Below are 25140 nucleotides of genomic sequence, written 5' to 3' on the forward strand. Positions count from 1 at the left end.
AATGTTGTGCTTATGTTGAATATGAAAATTTTCAGTTTATGAATTATGTCTTTATGATATGATTATGTTATGCTGACATGATTGTACTGGTGATCTAATTGTTATACATGGACGCCGTCTCCGATGGAAGTTCTCCTGAGCTTAGAGTACGAGATTATTATTATAATAAATAACTTTTACAACTATTTGAGCATTGCAATTGATAGATAAATATTTATTTTCATTATATATACATATATTTTCAGAATTATAATTTTGCATTAAAAACTACTATTTTTAGTAGAAAATATTTTCAAACAGGATCTCACAAAGTTAAATGGGAGCCTAGTCTATGCTAACAAGTTTGCCCATTTTATGTTCTTTGCTCCTCGATCCTATTAAATGAAATCAAGTGGAGATACGAAAGACGATGGCGAAATGTAATTGACCTTAATGACGATTAAGGATCAATATATAATTTTGCCCCTTTTGCATTCTTTACTCTTCGATTCTAGGTCTCGAGTTGAAGCGGAGTCCTAAAAGATGATGGCGGAATGAAAGCTAGACATTGTCGGAATCGGAATGAAATTGTGAGATCTTGGTTTTAAAGTAAATATCATACTTTTAATCGAATGTTTTTGATTTTCAACAATCATTTTATACGTCTAATTTTCAAGTTTCGAGGACGAAACTTTTTCTAAGGGGGTAAGAATGTAATACCCCGAATTTTTAAAACTCGATTAATTATGCTTAATTGTTTTTATTTAGCTAAAATCGTTTTAAATCCTAATTTCGAACTTTATTTTAACTAACGAAATTTTATTTCACTTGGATTTTTAATACCGATTACTCGATTCAACTTTCATATTTAAACAATTTTTATATTTACGAGCTTAAACGATCTTTTTAAATCTTAATTATTTTCGGATTTTTCATAATTTAATAACGTTCTTATTTTATTCGAAAACGAAATTTATTTTTCGTTAACGACACTTTTATAAAAGATTATTTTGAGACTTAGTTTTAATTAAACATTTCCATTCTAATTAATTTTCTAAAAACAGAAATTGATTTTCTGAATTTTGCCTAACTTTGGGAAATGACTAAAATACCCTTAGAAGAGCCAAAATCTCATTTCACCTCTTCTCTTTGCTCTCCACGTACCAGCAAGAAGGAAACCCATCCTTCCTTCTCCCTTTTCCCTCATTTCGGTCCCAATTCATAGCAAAGACAAATTTTGCTTCCTTCTTTTCTTCAGTTACAAATTCTAACATTCCAGATTTTAATTTTAAAACATCAAAACCAAAAATAAGTGAGCAAAAGAAATTGAAAACCACCCCCCCTTGTTCTCTTCTCTGTCGAACCACCACCACCTATTGCCACCATCATTCTCAGCCACCCGCACCCGCACCAAACCTGTCACCGCCTCCGTCTCCGCCCAGAACCGACCGGAAAACACCTCTCAAATCTCCCATGTTTCCCCCTGTTTTGTGCAACCACCATAACCCCCTTTCCCTACTATTCCGCCGCCCGGAACCACCCCACCACCGGCGCCTCTCCGGCGCGGTACCACGCTGCTGCGTCGACCATAACTCCGATCACATCCCCCCTTGCCTCCCTCACCTCCCTCACCTCCCGCGCCACTTTCTCCTCCTCACTCTCCCCTCCCTGCTTCCTCTCTCCGTCGTGCCCAGCCATCCAAGCCGCCGTGTCTACGGCTTCTTCTGTTGTGCCTCTGCGCCGCACCGCCGTTAACAAGCCACCACACAGCCATCGCTTTTCCCTCTCCTCTTTTTCCTCTGTTTTCGAGCCTTCCTCCCCTGCTTCTGTTCTTCGTGGCTTCGTGCCCAGTTTCACGAGAAACAAGTTCCAGTATTGGAACTTTGTTCCTTTTTACTTCTCAAGCTGCTAAGCCCAAAACTCTTAGGCCCAAATACCCTTAAGTAAGTTTTGCCATGCAATTTAAGCCCTAAATAAATTACTACTTACTTTAGAATTGTTATAATTTAAATAAATGATTTAGAAACCACTTTGATTTAAAATTTGATAAATATTTCATGTGTTGATTTATGAAAAATATTATTAATTTTTAAGTATTTTATTGATTTATGAAAATATTTCATGTATTGATTTAATGGAATTTAATAATACTTTATTTAAGTTATTTTATGAATTTATAAACTAAAAATATTTATAAAAATAATTAGTTTTAAAGTAGTTATCGTTTTAATACTAATTCAATGATTAAATACTTTGAAAGAAATCAGACTCGGAGCTCAGGACGAACGAACCAAGGAAAAAGGCCTAGCAATCATGGAATTGAGGTAACGGCTATTGCTAGTACCCGCAATTCCCTTATAAATGTATTATGAAAATATGACGTTATGATTGAATTTATGAATTAAATGTTTTGATGTATTTTATGGATTGTGGGATAAAATATGATTTGATTGAATTGTTCTTATAATATGATTTGATTGAGTTTTCTCATAAAATGATGTTTATGCAACGCTATGAAAGAATGATATTTTATTGATCCCAGGATCAAAATGATGATTTATGATATTAAAAGAGTTATGTTATTTTCAACGGAAATGCAAGCCAAGGCTTGGTAAAATTACATACAACATGATAAATGAAAGTGAAAGACATAGTTTGTCTGGCGGTATATAAACTACCATCTTCCTATCTACCGGTCATGCATGCACCACGGACACCTGTCCACCCATGGATTACGAGCCCAGGCTCCCATGGTTTATGAGCCCAGGCTCAGGGCCTAGGCCCCATGTTACGATGAGCCCAGGCTCTTATGGGCCCAGGCCCAGTGGAGAATTCCTTCACGGTTCGTACTTGCCGACAACTAGCATGTTAATTAAAAGTTTATGAATGACGTTTTTCATTAAAAGTTTATGAATGAATTAAATATGATGTTTTATTAAATGTTTTACCCATTCTATTCCCCCTGTGTTATTAAATAAAATGAGTTGAAATGAATTTACGTTGCTAGGGTAGTCGTTACTGAGTCTTCGGCTCACCGTTTTGTTTTCCGTTTTAGGTACTGCGGGGAACGATGGACACGAGTAGTGGCGAGGAACTTCACTATTATATTATTCACCTAGTTTATGCTTAATGTTTTAATAGTTTAATTAAAGACTTTTAGTAATTTATGTACTTATATTTTGGGAATATAAAGGATTATTATATTAGATTTGAGGTTTTTATGGCTTATGTATGATGTTGCCTTGTAACTTCCAAAAGAGAATTACGGCAGGTAATGTCCCGACCAAATTAGGTTAATTCTGCTGCTAATTATGCCTTAATAAGTGATTTAGAGGTCGGGGCGTTACACATCATCATAGAAAGTCAAGTAGCACCAGTCCATACAAGGAACCTCTAACATAAAATTGAATAAGCTGCAATAAAACAAGAAAAGTACCAGCAAATAAAATGTATAACTAACACCAGCACAGAAAGTTAAGTAACAACAGTTTATACAAAGAACATCTAACATGAAACTGAAATAAAACAAGAAAAGTAACATCGAATACAATGTATAAGTAACACCATCATAGAAAGTCAAGTAACACCAGTCTATGCAAGGAACCTCTAACATGAAGTTTAAGAAACTGCAATAAAACAAAAAAAAATGTAACGAATACAACGTATAAGTAACGCCAAAATATAAAGTCAAGTAACGTCACTCTATACAAGGAACCTCTTACATGAAATTAAAGAAACTACAGTAAGACGAAAAAAAAAGTAACAGCGAATACGATATATAAGTAACATCAATATAGAAAGTCAGGTAAAACCAGTCAATAATATTCTCTATAATAATTATGCGCGTCACAACGTCAACTTGATGGTGTGACTAGTCAGGAAACACGTTGAAACATATATTGATTCAGTGAATTTCTTCTTCTTATAGAGTACGGAGTATCTACTAAAAAAAGCGGACGGCTACCGGCTAATAATCTTGTCTCCAATTTATTTTTGAAAAACTGTTGTAAGACTTGTAACTTAAAATAAGTAAAGGAAAAAGGAAATAGAAAAAGATAATAAAATTAGGAAGCCCATAATACAGTTTTACGGGTGGCTCAATGGCGAGGCGAAAGAGAGAATAATACTTCGTATCCGTTAAACGGCGCAAGCAGCCCATTTCACTGTTGTAACTATTTACAACTTTTTTTTTTTTTTTAAATGTTTTTTTTTTCTGTGAGGAAAAGGTTTTTCTATATTTTTTATTAAAGGAAAAGCCGAGCTAATATATTTATTATCGAGGGAAAAAGTGCTTCGGGAGTACATAAAAGAAAAATTCGTAGGACACTGATTTTTCCACATTTATTTTACGTTAAACAATACTAGCTTATTACTTGTAGCAAATTACTGAGTACGAGTAGTTCATACTATGTATTACTCCGCTCTTGTATTATAGATTTCCGTGATGTAAAGTATAAAATAAAGTTTTACGAAGTACGTAGTATGAAAGAGGTAGTCATATATTTGATGAACATTAGGACAAGAGAAAGAAAAGGAAGAGCGATCCAAGGCATGAGAGTGTGCACAACCTAATAAAGTTGTCTCTTTGTCGATTACAACCTCAAATTTTCAAATTTCTAAATTACAAGCTTAAACTCCACTTTAAATTACAACTCCGGATTATTTTCTTGGGAAATCAATCGAAATATCAGTTCAATGTATTAATACACAATTATAATTTGCTTTCCCCGGTTTGACTTTTTTTGTCTCACAAAAAAATTATAATTAATCAGGACTGATTAATTTTTTGTTTTTTTTTTGGGAATTATTTAATTTCTATTTAGAGTTTTTTTAGAATTTATATTTATTGGATTATTATATTAATGACATCATATTCTAATGGTTGTTCGCCGGAAAATGAATCGTAGTTAAAATTTAATTAAAGTGAAGATATTAAGGTTGTAATTTACAAATCTAAAAGTTTGAGGGTGTAAGTGGCGAATAGACGACTTCATAGGATTGTATTAATAATTTTTTCGGTTTTTTCATGAAATACCCCTGAGGTTTCACGAAATGCACCAAATACACCTGCGCGTTTCAAAATACATAATATACCCCTATTTAAACTTATTTGCACCAAATGCCCCTAGACTTAACGGAAGTCTAACTCCGTTAACATTAACTCTTGATTAATCTAGCTAATCCTAAATTAACCCTAATTAACTACTGATTAGCCTAATTAATCCTAATTAACACCTAATGAACCCTAATTAACTCAAAATCCCCTCTCTCCTCTCAATCTCACATCTCCTTTTTCTGGGTATCAAAATGGTGAACCCATCTTCATCAAACTTCATTTGCTAACTCAAATCCCAAAATATTTGAACCCAGATTTTCGAATAAATTGAAATTGTGATTTGAAGTTTGATGAAACCGTGCACCAGTATCAATTTCGTGCGGCCGCACATGAACATGGTGCTGCCCCTATTTCTGGGCTGATTTTTTTTGCGAATTTGAGGGGTTGGATTCGAAGGACGAAGAACAAAGTTGCACAGCAACATGGAACAAACAACCCCTATTTTTCTGGGCTGATTCATTTTTGCGATGGGGCTGTTCGACGGGGGGAGGGAACAAAATAGGGCAGCGAGCAGCACATAGGAGGGGGAATATGAGCTCCGATTAGGGAGGGGGATATAGCGCAGAGAAGATAGATTAGAGAGAAATTAGAAATTGGAATCGGTAGCTAGAATTTCAGTTTAGAGTTGGGGATTTTTCTTGCTTCTTCGTTCTTCTCATTTTTGATTCTTGAGTATTCTGATTTTGTTCAAAAATAGCAGCAACATCGTATGTAAAGGGACAACAGCAATTGTTAAGGTAGATTAGAGCAATTTGGAGTTCAAATTTGAGTTGGATTTTAGTTTTCTGGGATTGGAATTCAGAAACTTTCAGTTTCTTTTTCTCTCTCCCTTAGTTCTGTTCTTTATTTTCAGAATATCAGTTCTTCAATTTTGGGCTTCAAATTCAATTATTAATAGTATAATTAACTCTCTCTTTTATTATTTAATTCTCTCTTTAATTGGTTGTTTATAGTTTTTTATTAGTTTATGCTTGATTTTGTGATTTGAATTGTAATTAGGTTATTTGTTAGCTAGAGTTAATTAGAGGAAATTAGAGGTTAATACTAACGGAGTTAACAGCCGTTAGTCATTAAGGACATTTAAGGGCATTTGGTGCATTTTTTTAAAAAAAAGGAATATATTATGTATTTTGAAACGCGCAGGTGTATTTGGTGCGTTTCGTGAAACCTCAAGGGCATTTCATGAAAAAACCGTAATTTTTTTAAAAAAACTCTAAAACAAGTGATCATATTCATAGCTACGATGCGCGTTCATGCACGTGACTCGTCATAGTATTTACGCCGTTACGTTTAAACGGCTTCCCAACTTTTCAATTTTCCTTTTTCCTTTCTTCTTTATGAAAATGTAGTCTCATCTCATGTAGTAATGTATTTTGTCTACTTATAGCCGTATTTTTTATTTTGTTTTATGAAACTTACTACTTATATCTGTGATTCTGTGAAATTATATGTAGATCCTTTCTTAACATGATTTTATTGTTTAACATAGAGGAGTACAACTCCATGAAATGAGTATGACCACTGACAAGTCTCATGAGAAATTAACAACTTACTTAAAGATGTTGAGGTGGACCTTTTCAAACTCGAATTTTATTTCCGTCAACTAAAGTTTTAGGGTGGCTAATCAAGTACTGTAGTTGATCTTAATTATAGAGGCAAATGTCAGACTATGTCGTTGTGATTTTCATTCTTTAAGCCCTCCCTTTACCTTGTTGTGGTTTTCATCCTGAAGAGTCTAACTTGATTTTTCTTTTCTTATAAAAAAGAAAATATTAAAAAAAAAGGAGTGCAACTCACAATGGAATATGAAGTTATGGTTCTTTTGGTACTGGATTCGAGTACTCAAAGCTATACTAATATTCATATTATTAGCAAATACAAAGTCTAATCGGCATTATAGATGAGAAATCACAATAACTAATAATTATGCTATTAATTGATTAGCTAACAAAATTAATGATTAAATGTGCGTATTGAAAATTGTTAAAAATCAAATTAATCTCCATCAATTTGGGACGTAGAAATTACGAAAATTCAGTAGGAAGTTTCGCTTGTAAAAGTAGAATTATGGATCCAGAACCGTGAATTAAAATCACTTTTCTAACAAGTGATACAAGACTAACAACAGCCTTTCTTTATGTTCATAGGTATGGTAACAACTTTGGACCTACTTACTACTTTAATTTTCAACTTTAGTATCATTCAGTCACCGATTATACAGTAATACATAATTAATCAAGATTCCCTAGACTTAATTAACTTCAATTCCTTCAAAATAAATATTTAGATATTACTATGTACTGAACTATAATAATTGATCACTTTAATTTACATTACAATACTCAATTATGGAGTGGTTTTGATCAGACGATGTCTCAAGTTATTGCATAGATATCATAAATTAATTATGTATTTTGACAAAACAAAATCATTAGTGAATCCTAATTTCTATTTTGAACATTTTTTATATTCTATCACCATTGAGTATATATTTCTTTCAAAGATAATTAATAATATGATAAGTCATTAGTGTTTAGACTATATGACACCATGAGTGCGATTCTTGTATAAACTATAACTTTTTTACTTTTTGAAATGTACGTCATATGTGGAGGACGTGAAATGACCAAAAAACGTTGAAATAAATTCAGGAAAAATAAGAGCAACCAAAGTACAATTTATAAGTAATAGTTCAAATAAGATAAGTTTATGAAGAATAGAAGTTATCAAATTACAATTTATAAATTAAAATAATTTAAGATAATATAAGTTAAGGTAAGATAGTTTATTTTTAAAAAAAGTGAAAATCAGGTGAACATAATATATCCTTATTAACTTTATTTATTGATTTGCAATGTAGTCGATGTAGCAAAGTATATAGTAGTTTGAAAATGAAAATGTCAAAGTGGTTTAGAAATAATTATAGTGAAAACGATGGAGAATCATATATTGAGTTGAAGACAAAAGTACAGATAATAGATTATGGTTAGATTAGCAGCCTCAAAAGTCAATTCAAGTATGACCTTCTAACAATCATTAATCTCACTCATTATAAACCTACAATTTTGGTTTGGACCAATTTCATCAATTTTCTTCCATCTTTTGTCTTCTAATTCTATTTTGAAATAACTTTTTTGATTACTTGTTACAATTGATTGGCCAAGCTTTTTGCGGCTGCAAAATATTTCGATTTCTTTTCCTTTATCTGTCAATTGTTATAACGTCTTCGATTATATCCTCCCTTTGATCCGTGAATCCGTGATTTTAGGTCCATTTTGTTAGAATTTCATCCTTTGGTCAAGTACGACTGTACGAATCCATGTTATATAAACTTCGTTGGCACAAATTCTTATTTACATGGGGTGTACGATAAATATTGTACACCTAAGTTAAAGTTAACATAAAATGCTTAAAAGTTGTCTTTATATATGTAAAAGTTATCTATTTTTTAGTGACAAAATTTTTCAATTTAATAAAAAATATTTCTTCAAAATTACTACTAATGTATAAAATTAATCATTTAACCCTTTTAAATGTTTATCTATCAACTTTTTTTTTTAATAATATAAAAATTAGAGAAATCTGAGTAAAAGTTATATTGGTGTAACAATAAATGTATTGTACATCTTATGCATGCAAAACCTTTTGCTTAATTTGACCTACTACAACAATAGGCTTTGTTGTTAGAAATACGGAGTAGAATTGAATCTAGATTAGGGTAAAAAGGGCTTTATTCTAAAATTGATTAGTAGTTGGTGAATTGAATTAACACTCACCAATTTTATAATATGAAGTATGTTAATCACCCTTACGGCCTTACCCTTATTCTTTAATAAGGACATTTAATTTCCAACTTACACTACAAGAATTGTATTTTTAATGACAACCTAATTACGACGGGTCAAAAATTCCGTCATAAAAACCTTTTACGAGGGGACTAACAATCAAACAAAGACGAGAACAACCGTCGCAAATGTCTTTTACGACGGGTTAACAACGGGATTTTACATTACCCTCTTATGACGGGTTCGCGACAGGAAATCCCGTCATTAATCAACGATTATTGGCCTTTAGCGACGGAATTTCCCATCATTATTGGTACAACTAGTACTGAAGCCCGTGCGATGCACGGGTTTGTAAATTTTCGTACATTTTTGTGTTATTATACCATCGTATATAAATAGCCAAATAGGTATTTTATGAATTATACCTATAATAGAAAGTTAAAATAGGTCCCTTTTCAAATTGGAGTATAAATATATTCTTAATATTTAAAATGTTTATACATAAGTTATTCTTGTGATCTCAACAAAATCATTACATATACTTTGTATAAGTATAGAAATCGTATATTATGCATTTGTTATCGCGGTTTTAATATGTATTATTTGGAATCTAGTTTAAGTATGACTTTATTTACTTAATTACTAATATAATATTTAGTACTCTTTCTACGGTTGTAGGAGATTGGTGTGATAATATTAAATTGTATTGGTTGGATAGGTTAAGTTCACCATAATTTTTAATTTTAAAAAAAATGTTATTTAGTTTAAGTACGACTTTATTTACTGAATTACTACTACTTAATATAATATTTTAGAATACGGTTTTATTATTTGGTTATTTAGTTAAATAGGACTTACCAGCTTTGAAACCTCTTATGCATATGTTATGCGTTTAAGTAGGATATATTAATGGTATATTACGCGTATGTTGTTCTTCAACTCAAAGTTGTAATATGGTCACCCTCTCCATATATATTAATTAGCTTGAATTTGCCTATGTATTTTAAAGGCTCATACTTAATTAACCTGCTCGTATAACTTCTTAACCATAATTTTAGCCTCCCTAATTCCTCATTGTCCATGTCTGTCGGTGGTTCCGGTGATGAACCGCAATCAAAATCTACTATTAAGCAAACTTATAAAAGTTAAGGACCATTAAATTTGAAACGTAACCAAATTACAAACAACCCAATTATAATTCAATTTGCAATACCTTAATGCATTTGGAGATTGTCTGTGGCACATATTACGAAAGAGGTTTGTTGTGCTTAACTTTTAAGCTAAAACTAAAATCAAATGTTGCAAATGTGTTAGTTCTGTTTATCCATGAAATTCTTGCTTTCAAAACATAGATTGTTGAAATTGAAAGATTACACGTGGTAGATAAGGTTTAGCATAACGAAACCTTGATTATATGGAGATATATCTGCACAAAATTTATTCATTCACGAGCAACAAACAAACGATTAGGGAAAAAATCATGAAATCATACCTCGATTATTCCCTACACGATACACGTAAATTATTAAGTATGAAAAAATGAACAAAATATTCTAATACTTCGTACAACTTATTACTAATAATTAGAGAAGTCAAAACAACAAAACATATCTAATACTATAAGAACAAATAATTAATACAGCACAAAGAAAAGAAACAGCATTAGACGTATTTAAGGGGAGGGGGATTGGAATGTGGTTTTTTTTTTTAAAAAAAATTATAGATTTCATGGCATTATCTTTTTTTTTTTAAAGCACAAAAAAAAAAAAGTAGCAGTAAACGTATTTAAGGGGGAGGGGGTGATTGGGATGTGTTTTTTTTTTTTTTACAGATTTCATGGCCTTATCTTTTTTTTTTCTTTTTTTTTTTAATCTTCATGGCATTATCTTTAAAATATTTTATCTTTTACCAAGAAATTTAATTTTGATTTTTTATTTTAAAGATTAATGTCAATTATAACTACCGGATATTTTCTTTACAGGAATTTTAATATTTATCTTTTTTTTTACTTTTTTTTATTACCTTAAAATTGCATTATAATTTATTTTGTGATATGAAAATCCTACTTAGACGCTCTCATTGCTCTCCAAAAAACTCGCTTTTATTTATATATAAAAGTATGAAGCTCGTGCGATGCACGGCAAAAAACAATTGTTACTTTATAGGGGAGTATAAGTTTATAAAAAGTACAAATTCTTATTTATAATGGGTGTACAATAAATATTGTACACCGGAGTAAAAGTTATCTATTTTGTAATGATAAATTTTTTCATTTGAATAAAAATTATTTTGTCAAATCACTAATTATGAGTAAATTAATCATTTAATCCTTTAAAATGTTTATCTATCAACTTTTTAATTTTATAATATAAAAGTTACAGAAAAATAGATTAAAGTTACAAAAAACTGCATAAAAATTATCTTGGTGTACAATAAATTGTGCGCGCAAGACTTTTTGTATAAAAAGCTCTTATACTCCGTCTATGATATCACTCATTGGCCTAATTGTAATACCAAAGATAAATAAAAAATTTACTCTAATATTCTTTGAATTTCATCTACGAATGCTCGATTAGTGATCTAGTAACAGCGTAACAGTACATAAAGCAAACATTATACTTCATAGTACATCCAAAATTAGATCTAAAGTGGAGTTTTATTTTTAGATAAGAGTTACTATCTAAACGCACCTTATTAAATGTCAAAAATGTGTTTTAAAAAAAAATCCCACCTTCACTTATGGTATTTTCATTTTTCAAAACTCTTATGAAATAAAATCTTATCTTTTCTATTGTCAAATTTGGTAGAAGAGTCTTGGCAGGGCCTGTTATAATATCCAAATTTATGTAAAGAAAATAAGGAATAAAAAAAACTTTTAATATCATTAATATTAATTTTATGAAGGGTAAATTAAGAAAAAAAAAATATTAATTTACAATGTAAAATAAATTGCAAATATTAACTTGTATACTACATTGAAACGTATTTAATTAATTAAAATGAACAAATTCACCTGGAAAGAATGAAGTATATTAATTGCAATCAAAGTCTTGTCTCATTAAACTACAAATGAACACAATATTATACAATTCACATTTTATTAGACCAGATAAAAAATGACAGATACAAACAAATTATACTAAATACTCTATTATATACTTCCTCCGTTTCTGAAAGTTCTTTACACTTAGGAATATGTGTCCAAAATATGAAAACTTTGACCGTAAATTCTCACTATTATATACATCAAAACGTTACATGTAAGATCTTGTTAGATTGGTCTCGGTATGTATTTTTATAATATCAACTTTTTTTAATTTTTCCATATACGAAATTGGATATATTAGGAGTTAAATATTGCATTGGAGTCCGTGCAAATAGTAACTGTAAAGAACTTTCTGAAACGGAGGTAGTATGATTTTTCCAATAGCAAAATAAAACATAATAATCATATGGTAAACGGATATAGATGCATGCAGGATGGTTCATACTATAAATCTCTAACTTGAAGTATTGAATAGGATCACCAATTGAAAATTCAACAAAACTAAGACAAAGATGAATACTCCTAGTCTGAAACAATCAAATTAAGCCTGGGACTCCACATTGGAAGAAATCAACCCTCTTAAAAAATGCAAGCAGGAATTACCTTCAGGGCCGGGGGCAGATATGGAAGACTTCATATTCCAGAACCTTGAGAGTTACAGGCAACGAAGCTCCTTTGGGTAACCGAACTACCTCTCCTGCCATTCAAATATGAATTAAAATATACTGTAACTTTCAAGATCACTCACTATATGCAGTTTTAAAAGAAATCTCTTTTGAATGGGAATGTTCTAGCTTCATGTATTCGGGTTGTTATGCCGACTTCATCCATACACATCCCCGTCCAAGGAAAAGAAAGCGATAGGATAACAATCTCATAGATTAAGGTTATGCCCCAAATATTTTATCAGCACCAAAGGTATGTTCATGCTTTACGGTAAGACAACATATATATTTACCCGGCTTCGCAGCAGCAACATCCTCGATAGTAAACCTCATGGTGTAACTCCATGCTGGACTCGTGCCCCCGTCTTGATGCACTGGAGTCTTTTGCTAGCTTGTTTTTGGGTTCTATCTCATAAGTGAACAACCACATACGGATCCATCTTGCCTATTAGATTGGCATTCTTAAAAATAAAAAATTTGGATAAAATATATTAAATGATAAGATAAATATTGATTATAATGTGATAAACTTTAAGTACTTGAGCTTAGGTGAATTGATAACTATACACGGCAGTTTATCTTCAACATAATCATGAATACTTAATTCCTGAAGAAGCGGGAAATTGGCAATGAATCTTTCAAAGCCGTCATCGCTTGGGTACGTATATGGAGGAGGAAAGCAGGGGAGGGTTGAACGTACTTTCTATACCGTATAATCATATATATAATCATATATGTTGAACGTAAGTTTTCCTAATGAATAGGACAATATATTTGGATATGGACTCTACCAAATTCACCTTGGTTTTATCTTTTTTATTTGGATTAAATTACTTCGACTTATCATTTTCTTAATCTTTTTAATCTTTATAATTTAATTTAGATTAAATTCACCTTGATTTTATCTTTAAATTACTTCGACTTATCATTTTCTTAATCTTTTTAATCTTTATAATTTAATTTGGTGACGTGGAAATCCTACGTGGCGCTCCGAATAATCTCCAAAAAACTCCCCTTTATATATATATATTAGATTAGATTTCTTATAGTGTAATTAATTTACACGTGACTTGTGTTATCTTAACACTCCACACTATTAATTCAACGCAAGCTTCTTTAAAATTTTATACATGTCATCAGTAGATCATTAATGAATTACGTACGTACATCACCAATGCAACATAACTTTAACAAAATATATTTTAGTTTTTTACTTTTTACTTTTTAATGAATGAATCTAACCAAAAGTTTAAAATTTTACCTTAATATCTCGACTCTTATGAATCTAACAACTGTGTACGGAGTAACAAAAACAATGTTATTAAGCTTTAACAATATATATTGAAAAACTTTTTTTTTTCCTGTTTGAAAGTATATATAATTAAAGATACTAATAGCTAAAGTTGTGCATCGACAATATTTAAAAACGGATGTAATATTAAGCTAATACAGCGTATACTTCATATTGGACCAGAAGGATCTGATAACGTGGGAATTGTATATGAGGAGACATGCAAAATAAAACAGAAAGACTACCTAGTAATTGGTAGTAGATTTGAAGACCATATATCTTAATTTGGAGCAGTTTACAGGTCATTTCTCCAAAATTGATCGTTAATTACGTAGTGATAATTGCTTAACTTGGAGATCATGATTATTGTGTTATCCCTTTCATTACTTGGTTAACTCGTTAAGTTTTTTTTTCCATTTATGGTCTGATCTTATCTATTATTAATAACTTTACCATGCTGGAGTTGCATATACTTCGTATTAATTAGCAAATAATGATTTATGAGTCACCAGAAACACAAATTCTTATTTACAAGGGGTGTATAATATTTATTGTACACCGAAGTAAAAGTTAACTAAAAATGCTTAAAAGTTAAGCTTATATAGGTAAAAGTTATCTACTTTTTAGTGATTAATTTTTTCATTTTAGTAAAATTTATTTCTTTAAAATCAATAATAATGTATAAAATTAATCATTTAATCCTTTAAAATATTTATCTATCAACTTTATTTTACTAATATAAAAATTAATCAAAACTAGGTTAAAGTTATACGTAAAAGTTATATTGGTGTACAATAAATTTATTGTACACCTTGTGCACGCAATACCTTTCACACCAGAAAACTTAACTAATCTTGCAAATAGTTTGTTAGTTAGACTAGTCTAGTCATTCACACTTGATCTTACCACAATACTCATGCATATATATTTAGGAAGTACGTTACCGAATCAGGGACCGTTAGGAGAAAACGTACTCTCCCTTGCCGTGCAAATAGTTTTAGAATAAGTGGTTATTTTTGGCGAGTACTCCGTAGTTTTTAATTAGAAATGAACCACGACCTACAATCTAAATAATTAGACTTGGTACTAATTAACTATAGTTAGAACTTATAGGCCGGATATATATGTATGTGTCAGGCACTTTATGTATTGGAATATTGGATTGGTTTAAAACTAATCCTAGGCCTATGATGTGATCTAGTAATTCTCCATGATTTGAAGATTTTCATAAGGCATTACTAAACTGAGAGACATATTCGATTTTAACATCCTATAAATATCACCTCTTTCGTTCTTGCTAACTTACCTCATTTTCAAGATTTACTATGGTGCCCCAAATTGGAATATGGGCCACTTGAGGTTTAGAAACCCTCCCTCCCTCCTCATGGAACATCTTTATCAATTCACGTGCATATTTTACACTCAACTCTTAATAAAATGAATTTTGGCTATGGGGCAATAACAAAGGGACAACCATAAATCCATGATAATCTCAAAAGAGTTGAAAATGGAAGGTTGTAAATTAACAAGTACACTATTAACATGGAACTAACTAACACAGGGTCAATAGATGATGGTGACCAGAAACCAAGATCAATGATCCTTCTTTTAAATAGACAAACTACAAGGTTAAAGAAACAACAGCGTAGTCGCGAAAACCACATTGATTCAGATCTACCAGTAACTTCAATTCCAGCAGATTGGAAGTTTGTCCAATATCAACTTCCCCATTACTTCTTACTTCTTTCTGTTGCAAGTTGAGGTAGCTAATTATTTATGCACCTTCCCATAGATACCTGTACAAAAATGGCAAACAAAAGCGTATCAATATAACCCTTCAAGTTTTGGTAAAATGTAATGTTGATGGATTCTAGCACAGAAAGATACAATCTTTAGACTAAAATTCAGGTGAGAGCAAAAAATGCTTATTAACGCAGACAGCAAGCCCTGGTGCAAATGGAGAGGTTGATGTTGCCACTTGATCATTCTAGTCTCAGCCCAACTTGGTCGTTTAGTTAGCCCACCTAACAGATGATGAGATTCTCGATCGATTTGATTGAATTTGGACCATTCTAAAATGATCCACATACTTCTCTCAAGTACATCCCCGACTGTTGCCAGATTCAACATGTAACCTTTAAACAGGGACGAGGAACCAAAACGACTGCCCTTGCACTACAAGTCCACCCTACAAAAGATGTAAACATAACTGCAGTTTCCACTTTTCAGCAAATACTAGATGTTTCAGAGGTTTACAGTTTTACTCAATTAAAAACCGCCAGCCACTGAAGCTTTGATAATAACCCATTAACCCCTGATGAAATTTTATACATACTGAAAGTCTGGGACTCTATTATTAAACGGAATAAAATTTACATAGAAGCACACTTTTCATCCCTGACACTGTCTCTCTCCTTTCACCACTCAGAAAATAAAAAAGGCAGTGCTTCGACTCCACCTCAAACTAATACAAAGAGCTTCTAAGTCTTAACAGTGCAGTGGATAGATTAGAATTGACTCTCCTCTTCCTTTCAGATACCTAGGTATTCCAGTGAGTCCAAAGAAACTCAATGCTGCAGACTATGAGAAGATGATTGGGAAAATGACTGCCAGAATCAGAATTTGGTTGCCGTAGACACTTAGTTTTGAAGGCAGGTTGCACTGTTGCAGTTAGTGAACTCTGTCCTTATGAGCATTGATGTGTATTGGTCCCAAATTTTTATATTGCCCAAGGGGGTGATCTTATATTTCTAGGAAGAAGGACAACTTATTGGCAAGGAGAAGGATTGGACAGTTTATCAGGCCCCTAAATAGTGCTATCGGAAATGTGTTAAGCTACTGAATTTTTGTTTGGCTTTGTAAGATGATAAGCGGTTAACTGACCCCGGTTATAAGATTGCTAACCTACAAAACTTTGCTAGGCCCTGGTAACTACGTTATAACGGTGCAGATTTGGATGGAACGGGTTAACATTGCCTAAGCACATATTCCTTGCTTGGATGACCTTTCATGAGAAGCTCCAGTCCAGACTATGCAAAGGCTGCATGTTATACATATATGTGACTCCGAGAGATGTATAATATCTGACAAAGAGACCGAGACTCACAAGCACTTATTTTTCAGTTCTGACTTAGTACACAATGTATTCAGTCATACTACTGGTTTCTATATTCTGATGATATGGATTAGTAAATGACAAAAAAGATCTGAATATTGGAAGTATGTGACCTTAGCTGCTGTGGGCCTGTGGGAGTAACGCTTTGCAAGATTTGGAGTGTTAGAAGTAAGGCTTGGTGAGAACAAAAGGTTCATCGGTCAGATAAACAGTTTACCTTACCTGGGTAGAATATCATTTCAATAATACAAGAAGGGGCAAACGTTTGTAATGTAAGAGTTAAAATGATACCAAAGCATCAGCCACAGAATCTGAACTCATAGAGGGTCTACTTGTCAGTTCAAAGCTCAACAAGGTTCTTGTTGATGCCGGAAATTAGGTGATGCAAAGGTGCAGTATGAAAGGCCATATAATATGAAACAGAGTTGACAGTACCCACAACAGGTCCAGTAGAAGCAACATAAGAAAAAGACTTGCAACCTCTTGAATCTTCCCAGAAAACAAAAATAAGACCCGGAGGAGGGGAAGGGGGTGGTTGGGGGGAGAAAACATTGTCCATAAGGATATATGTCTTTCTCTCAAGTACGAATTAATAATAGTCTAATAAATGCGGTTCAGATTAATAATAGAGTTCATTATATCCAATGACAACATCCGTTCAAGAAGGTGTTTGGATAAAATAATCCTACATGATAACAAACACACCAAGACCAATAAAAAAAATGGATGCATACCCTTTCATTGTAGATTGAGAATGATCATTGCCAAAAGAACTGCAGAGAGATACAAAATGAATATTGTTATGACTTATGAGAGAAATTTAACTTTTTGTAATACATGATACTTCATATTAAAAAAAAATGTGTACATTTTTTGTACAAATTTCAACAATATTACACATTACTTTCTCTGTATTAGTCAGTATTCAGTATTTGACGAGTGACCCAATTTCTAACTCAATTTTTTTTTTAAACCAAAGTCCAATGTCACAGTTTATTTTCCTCATTTGTCCATTTATAAGCTAACTAAGCGCCTATGGAAAACACTAACGCACAAGATATTTAACCAAGCTTATAGAATTATACCAATAACTTCATCACCAAAGCCAAAATACACTGACTATTAAATAAATCAAGCGTGTGATAGTTCGCGTTACCTCTTCCATAATTCAGACAGTTGCCGTGACCCATTGTAGAAAATAAACCACATTAAGACAACGATTAGCGTATCTATTCAAGTTAAGGAGCTCAATATTTAAGGGTAAAATGTACATGGTTATCAGTACATGAAACCAAGAAAAAGAAATCAGCTGATGTCAAACTTACACTTGTAATAAAATCTAAGCTCTACATTGGGAATGGCCGACAAGAATTTAACTTTAATCACTTTTATCGACGTATTTAGTCATCATAAGCTAAGCAAATGCACAACACAATTTTCTTCCTAAAACGCCTCTCAATTTCTAACCATGTCCATATATTTTATAATCATATGATGCAAATTATGTACATGATCATTACTAAATTAACTATAATTACCTAAAATCTTTCTTGAAAGACATTGAAATGCCTGAATGCTATCAACATGAAGGCTTACTTCGGATAGCAAAAATAACCTCATGAATATCCAATACACGGATTAATCAACCTTTATGAATAGACTAATATCACATAAAACAGAAAAGGCCAAATGTAACCAAGCAAGATGAATCCAAACTCCTATGTGTTCAGACTTTAATCTTCAATCAAATTAAGTACATTAGGACAATAGTACATGTGTTCACTTCTAGCTTCTGAGGTTCTCCATAGCTAGATACCCTAACAGTGAAAGAAAATACCCATCCCGAAATAAAAGTACACATAGTCGCAGTGATTTGCGAATAATGACACCTAGACTAGACTAGAGCTACATTAAGGCACGGGGTGCTATTGACAAGAAGGCTACTTCAGAGCGACGTAGAAGGTGAATTTCTCACCAGAATTTGCAGTTCTTAGCAACACATGGAGGTTAAACATAATACTAAAATTCCACTACAGTTAATCCAACGTACTACACATTGATTACAAATAATAACGAAGCAATAGCACGAAACGAACAATAAAATGCATGACAAATACAAGTAAAACCATTTACGCTCAATAAAACAAAGCATCAAGGATACTGAAAAGGTAACGCTCCCACCAATCTAACATGTAAAGTCCAAAAGTGACATTGTAAAGATATATCTTGCGTTGTAACCAGTTCATGATTGCTCGAAAACCACGACCTGCAAAACCTAGAGCAGTTTCCCTTCTCAGAATCTCAGGTACTTGTTTTTGCAGCACAACAATATGCAGCTGGTTACAACAACTAGCTTCATCATAAATAATGGGAAATTTCCATTAGTACACTTTTATTAATGGCTTCCGCAAACGACATACTTAATATTAATTGATTTGCCAATAGTACAACTTAAAATAATGATTTTTCAACTACCACGATATATTACATTAAACAGCTTAACTATGGTTAATCATTAGGACTAGAAATAACAGGTTGTACTACAGGTTGTGTCGATTATTTGAATTATAGTCTTGTAGGGGAACTTAACTAGTTGGGCACCAAAAATGTTACACAAATTGATTAATACTACGTTATGTGAGAAAACATACATATTCGTAAGCTCAAGCAAACATACAAAAGCCAGGTAATGCTAGGTGAGCACACACGTTATGAACTCAGAGTCACGGATTTGAGTGTTCATGGAGACTCTGTGGGTGTTAGGAGGGTGGTGGTGGTGGTTGGGGCACATTCACCTAGGTCGATTTGGGCCTCTGGGGTGGTAGGTTTCCTTACCAAAAACGAACAACAAATAATGGATTCAAGTATCCTGATTGATGTTATTACTTGTTACAATGGCAGCAGAGTAGTTGGAAGTCAATTGTGGGGATTATTGTTCTACAATTTCTCCAATCCTCCTGGTTTTCTATTTTTCTTGAAAGAATTTAAAAAACCATATCTGTAAAACTAACCAAAAAAAATGGTAAAAGAATAGATCTTATCATTCTACAAACTGAAAAAACCGAACAACATATGCTCCCGCTAATCTAGTCTTTTCCCCCTAATCCCCTATTACTTATGACATTAGTTAACCGAAGTTGCGATATAGCCCGTCCTGGGCGCCCAAGAAAAGATGAACGGTGATCGTCAGAAAATTCAAATCATATTAAAGAGGATTATACGAATTTCAAGTAGAATTTCTCATGAACAACACGAAAACAAACCAGCAGAATATTTAACAATTTGAACCCATCATCAGAAAAATCGAAGCATATCAAAATAGTATAATATGAATTTCACAACACCAAAAATATATAAAAAAAAAAGTTAACAAAAATCCTAACAGAATACATTTAACAATTTAGAAAATTACATCTTTGAATCAATAAAAATCACAATTAAAATCAACAGAAAAATCGATACAAAATACTTGTAGATAATTACCGAGAGTAGCAGCAGCAGAGAAGAAGAAGTGGTTGGAAGAAGCGGCGCCGACTACAACTACAAGATTAGGCTCTTGAGAGGAGGAGAGTGCCTGAGCCAGGAGGAGGAGGAGGAAGTTACAGAGAATTTGAGGAGAGAGAGATTGAGAAAATTCTTCGAAAAAACTTATTCCTTTTTAATTTCTTAACAAAAATAGAGAATAAGCAGCCACCTTCCCCATTTCCAAGAGCCGTTCCGAATTAATCTCGTTGATTGGGAAAATTTCCAATTAAATGACATTTTCGTAAATAATTGATGTTTTTATTACGAAAATGCCATTAAATTTGGGTTAAAGTACACTGACATGTCATCAAATATGGGTCACATGTACGGTCATTATTGTATTTTCATAATACATCAACAACTATATAATATACAGTCAACAACTCGCAATATACAATAACCTTTTACTAATAAACAATCCACAACTATAAATATACAGTCAATCGCTTACTAATAAACATTACTGCATTTTAGTAATTCATCCGCAGTCATAAAATATACAGTTAACGATAAGTGGTATACAATCAAGTGATCAACACCGAGTAATATACAGTCAATAACTACAAATACCTAACATTATACAACCTACAGTTTTCAAGAAAAATATTTACGAAAATGCCATTTGATTGGAATTTTTTTTTCAATCACTGAGATTAACTCGGAATTTCTCCATTTCCAATTCATTTGTTTTTTTTTAAGTTCAAACACTTTTTTTTTCACTACTAAAATATGCTCGTGTAAAAGCACGGGATATATAAATGTTGCAAATAAAAAAAAAACGTATATAGTCAAATTTATTTAAATAAAAGCACGGTTATTGATTAAAACAACAAATAAATTTTTAACAAAAACACGGGATATATAGAATGTTGCAAACAAAGAAAATGTATATACAAAGTACTCAAAAAAAAAAAAAAAAGATAATAATTACAAATAAAACCTCATAAAACTATATACTCCTATTTAAATAATTCAACATTTTTGTCGTTTTGTTTCCTTAAATAGTAGAATTTTTCTTCCCATTTGACTCGCAAAACCGATGCAACTACGATATATCATCAATTTTAGCTTGAAACGTGTAGTATGAAAGTGAAGGAGTTCATCATACGCTCTTTCAAGTGGTCCTCCAAAATGATGTCTCTAAATTTCTAATTATGAATAAATGTTTCGGCTAGTATATGTTGTAATCCAAATACAATGTATTTGCAGAAATTTATGATTGTACTTACATGATTTTCAAGTTCTTTAATATCTGAAACTTTAAGATCGATGATCATCTCAGCATGTTTTCCAAACAGTGTAACATGTTTTGCACTTGTATGATCAATAATTCTTACGTTTACTCTTAATCTGTTATTATGAATATAACACAAATATTACAATGTTTGTAGTTTCTTACAAAGTTTATGTGGAAAAAAGTATAATTACCTTGGCTTACTAAAGGAGGGGTCACATTGTGAGCATAGATCGACTCTCTTTTAGTGTCCATCACATGATTCATACCAAAGAGGCTATGAAGAATCAATATCTAGTATCTTTGTTAGTACTCGAAAGTATTTCACCTGAGAGATAAGAAATATAATTATTAAAGTTCTAAACAGTAACCAATTTATTTTCTTAAAAGGATATACGTAGTAAAAGCATACATTGTTGCTTCCGTAAGAAACGAAAAACAAATTAATAATTCACTTTTAGGAGTCACTTTACTACCATGATCCCATCTTACAATAACTTAAACAAACATATGATTTGTTTATCATTTTCTCAATTAAGGAACAATCTTGTAAGCCTTCATCTTATCAATCCAAGAAACGAAAGAGTTGTTGGTGTTCCTAAACCCCAAAAAGCCATGCTCCTTGCTATTATATATAGTATCCAAATACCATTCCACAGCAAAAGCTTTATCCAAAAACCACCAAGTGACCACCTCCTCCAACTTTGTAGGCACCAAACTATTCTCCCTTATAATCTAGCTCCTCCCACACGTACCCATTCCTTCCCTTCCATCCTCTTTTGAATACTAAACCTCCCTCCATCCTCATCAAAATCCGCGACCTCCACCTGGAACTTCTCACACAACACCCCCCATGGAAGTGAAATCCCTTCATGCTTGCAAATTGCAGCATAAACACACAGACTACCCACAATATTCATCAGACTATAGGGGGAAAACCCGAATATAGACCCAGGTCGATGAACAAACCAAATTATGTATGAACCTGTTAATGTTACTCTATTTCTTCTTGTGCTAATGACTAATTCCTACCCATCTCGCATTCTCTCTCTTAACAAACCTAAACTGGAACCAAATCCTATAAATAAAAAACCCTATATAAAATTGAACCAAATTTTACCCTAATCGCTATTGTTTATTAGCAACGTTAAAGAGGCCAGTGGAACATAATAAAAAGGTTAGGACTTCATAAACCTGTTTAAAGCCTTCTCTCCGTCAAACAGAGAACACAACTGTCAAAATAACGACCATAAATTAGCGCTACATTTACAACCCGTAACCCTTCTAATCCAAACCGTTTACAAACTGTAACCCATTTAATCCCGCTATTGATCTTATATTAATCTGATCATTTTAATCTGATCCTCCTACAAACCGTAAAAATTAGTTATCTCACTTTTCCCTTAATTAAAGTTCAATACTCCGCTCTTCTAATTAAAGTACGTATTATAATTAATTTATACATTTATTTGTTTTAAAGAACACCAAGTATATAACGCTCTTCTACTACGTAGTAGTTAATTTTTGTAATGAAAAAAAATTGAACTCGGTTTTAGTTTGACAAAAAGAAAATTAGATAGAAAGCTAATTGAGTACATAAATGAATAATGTTAAACATGACTTATTAGTAGGAGGATCAGACTCATCAGCAACAACAATGGAATGGGCTATATATATCACTCTTACTTAACCATCCAGAAATTTTAAGGACGACCAAATCCTTTTCCATACAAAATTTGGCCTATACAAAACCGAAAACGAAATTTAAGAGCAGAAACATACCTCTAGTTTCAAAGAGCAGAAACAACCGCACGAATTGAAGCGACGAACAACAGTAAAAAAATCTAGTTATCATCATAAACCATCCAAAAATTTTAAGGACGACCCAATCCTTTTCCATACAAAATTTGGCCAATACAAAACCGAAAACAAAATTTAAGAGCAAACATACCTCTAGTTTCAAAGAGCAGAAACAACCGCACGAATTGAAGCGACGAACAACAGTAAAAAGTCCTAATCATTATCATAAACCATTGGAAAAGTACTAATATCAATATCACAAAAATAAATTTTAAATTCTTGAAAATGAAATTGAAGTTATACATACCTTAGTTGTGAGGGACGAGAAACAGGGTACAACAATGAAGGGAAGCGGCAGCGTAACTGGGTGAGGTTTATTTGCGGTGGTATAATTGTTGTTCATGTTCCATAAAAATAGGAGGATTAGTTTATTTTGATGGGAGGGAGTAGTTTATTTTACCGGAGGTTACTGATACGTGGGTTTTGCTTTGTGTGGTTTTTATTTTTAATAACTAAAATCCATTTAAATTTTGTACTGATTGGTTTTGGAGGGAGTCAATGAGATTGCTAGATTTGGGTTACGTTTTGGAGGTCTTACATCATCCAGGAACTTTTTTTATTATTATATAGGATTCACATGCGCTAATTAAGAAAAAATATGTTTACGCGCGTGCAATTTTGTTAGATTCATCTTAATATTAGATTAGATCCTGTGCACGTACGGGTTATGAACAGTTTTTTACAAAATATTTAACTGAATATCTCCAAACTACTGCATAATTATAAAGTATTGAATACACTTACTTAATTTATTCATCGAATGTGACCAACATATCCAGTGAATATGTTTTCCATATTAATATACGTATTTGACTAAAATATTACCAAAAAATATTTAGCAAAAATATTATTACGTAGTATCTATTATTGCCATAATTTGTAAACTAATATTTTTTTTCCATACGTAAATAGTTTTTAAAAAATGATAGAGAATGAAAATAATATAAAATAGATATTTTTTTAGGAAAATGGTTTTTGGCGGGAAAATTTTGCACTAGGAAGTGACACTTGTTATTCCTGGTGTCTGTTTTAGTATAAAGTAATTAATAGATAGATTTTTTTTCTAAATATCATTTTTTATAATTTTCATTTGTCGATATATATTATCCGAATCCTGTCTACATTATTGGTTGACTTGCAGTTTGTGACTCTCTCTACGCCAAATAAATAAATAATAAGTAATAGATATTAGTAATGTGAAATCAATTAATTTATTTTTTAAATGAAAATAGTGCAATACTTGTGAAACTTTCTTAAAAGGTAATGTTACAATATTTTGGTTTAAGATGAGTCCTCCGTATTTTTCTAAATATGGATATATTTGTTTTCCATTTAAACGAATTTAACACGTTAGTAAATTCACACTGTTGGATTAAAGCTGGAAAAGTGCACCGAAAATCTTCCGAGTTTTCAAAACCCAATCGGGTTTGGGTGCAAGTGAAAAATCGGATTTGATATGGTTTTAGTGAAATTGCACCGAAAACCGTCATAATGTATGAATAATTATGGTTGCATTCACGCCCG

The 25140-nt window shown here is 32.1% G+C and overlaps 2 long non-coding RNA genes across 4 annotated transcripts; one reads left to right on the forward strand and one right to left on the reverse strand.

Moving 5' to 3' along the window:
* The first annotated feature begins 1289 nt into the window (after positions 1–1289).
* LOC130464068 (uncharacterized) lies at positions 1290–3257 on the forward strand. Its single transcript, XR_008924362.1, has 3 exons — positions 1290–1922; positions 2240–2303; positions 3035–3257. It is a non-coding gene; the product is annotated as an uncharacterized lncRNA (long non-coding RNA).
* Positions 3258–15341: 12084 nt separating this feature from the next.
* LOC110791326 (uncharacterized) lies at positions 15342–20697 on the reverse strand. Of its 3 annotated transcripts, none has more exons than XR_002534065.2 (5): positions 20481–20697; positions 19159–19350; positions 18154–18226; positions 17732–17770; positions 15342–15678 (listed from the first exon to the last, which is right to left on the reverse strand). It is a non-coding gene; the product is annotated as an uncharacterized lncRNA (long non-coding RNA). The 3 variants fall into 3 exon arrangements; XR_002534064.2 differs by having other exon boundaries at positions 19159–19346; positions 20481–20696; XR_002534066.2 differs by having other exon boundaries at positions 19159–19272; positions 20481–20695.
* Between the last annotated feature and the right edge of the window lie 4443 nt (positions 20698–25140).

The sequence above is a fragment of the Spinacia oleracea genome, chromosome 6, assembly GCF_020520425.1.
Source record: "Spinacia oleracea cultivar Varoflay chromosome 6, BTI_SOV_V1, whole genome shotgun sequence".
NCBI classification, from domain to species: domain Eukaryota; kingdom Viridiplantae; phylum Streptophyta; class Magnoliopsida; order Caryophyllales; family Amaranthaceae; genus Spinacia; species Spinacia oleracea.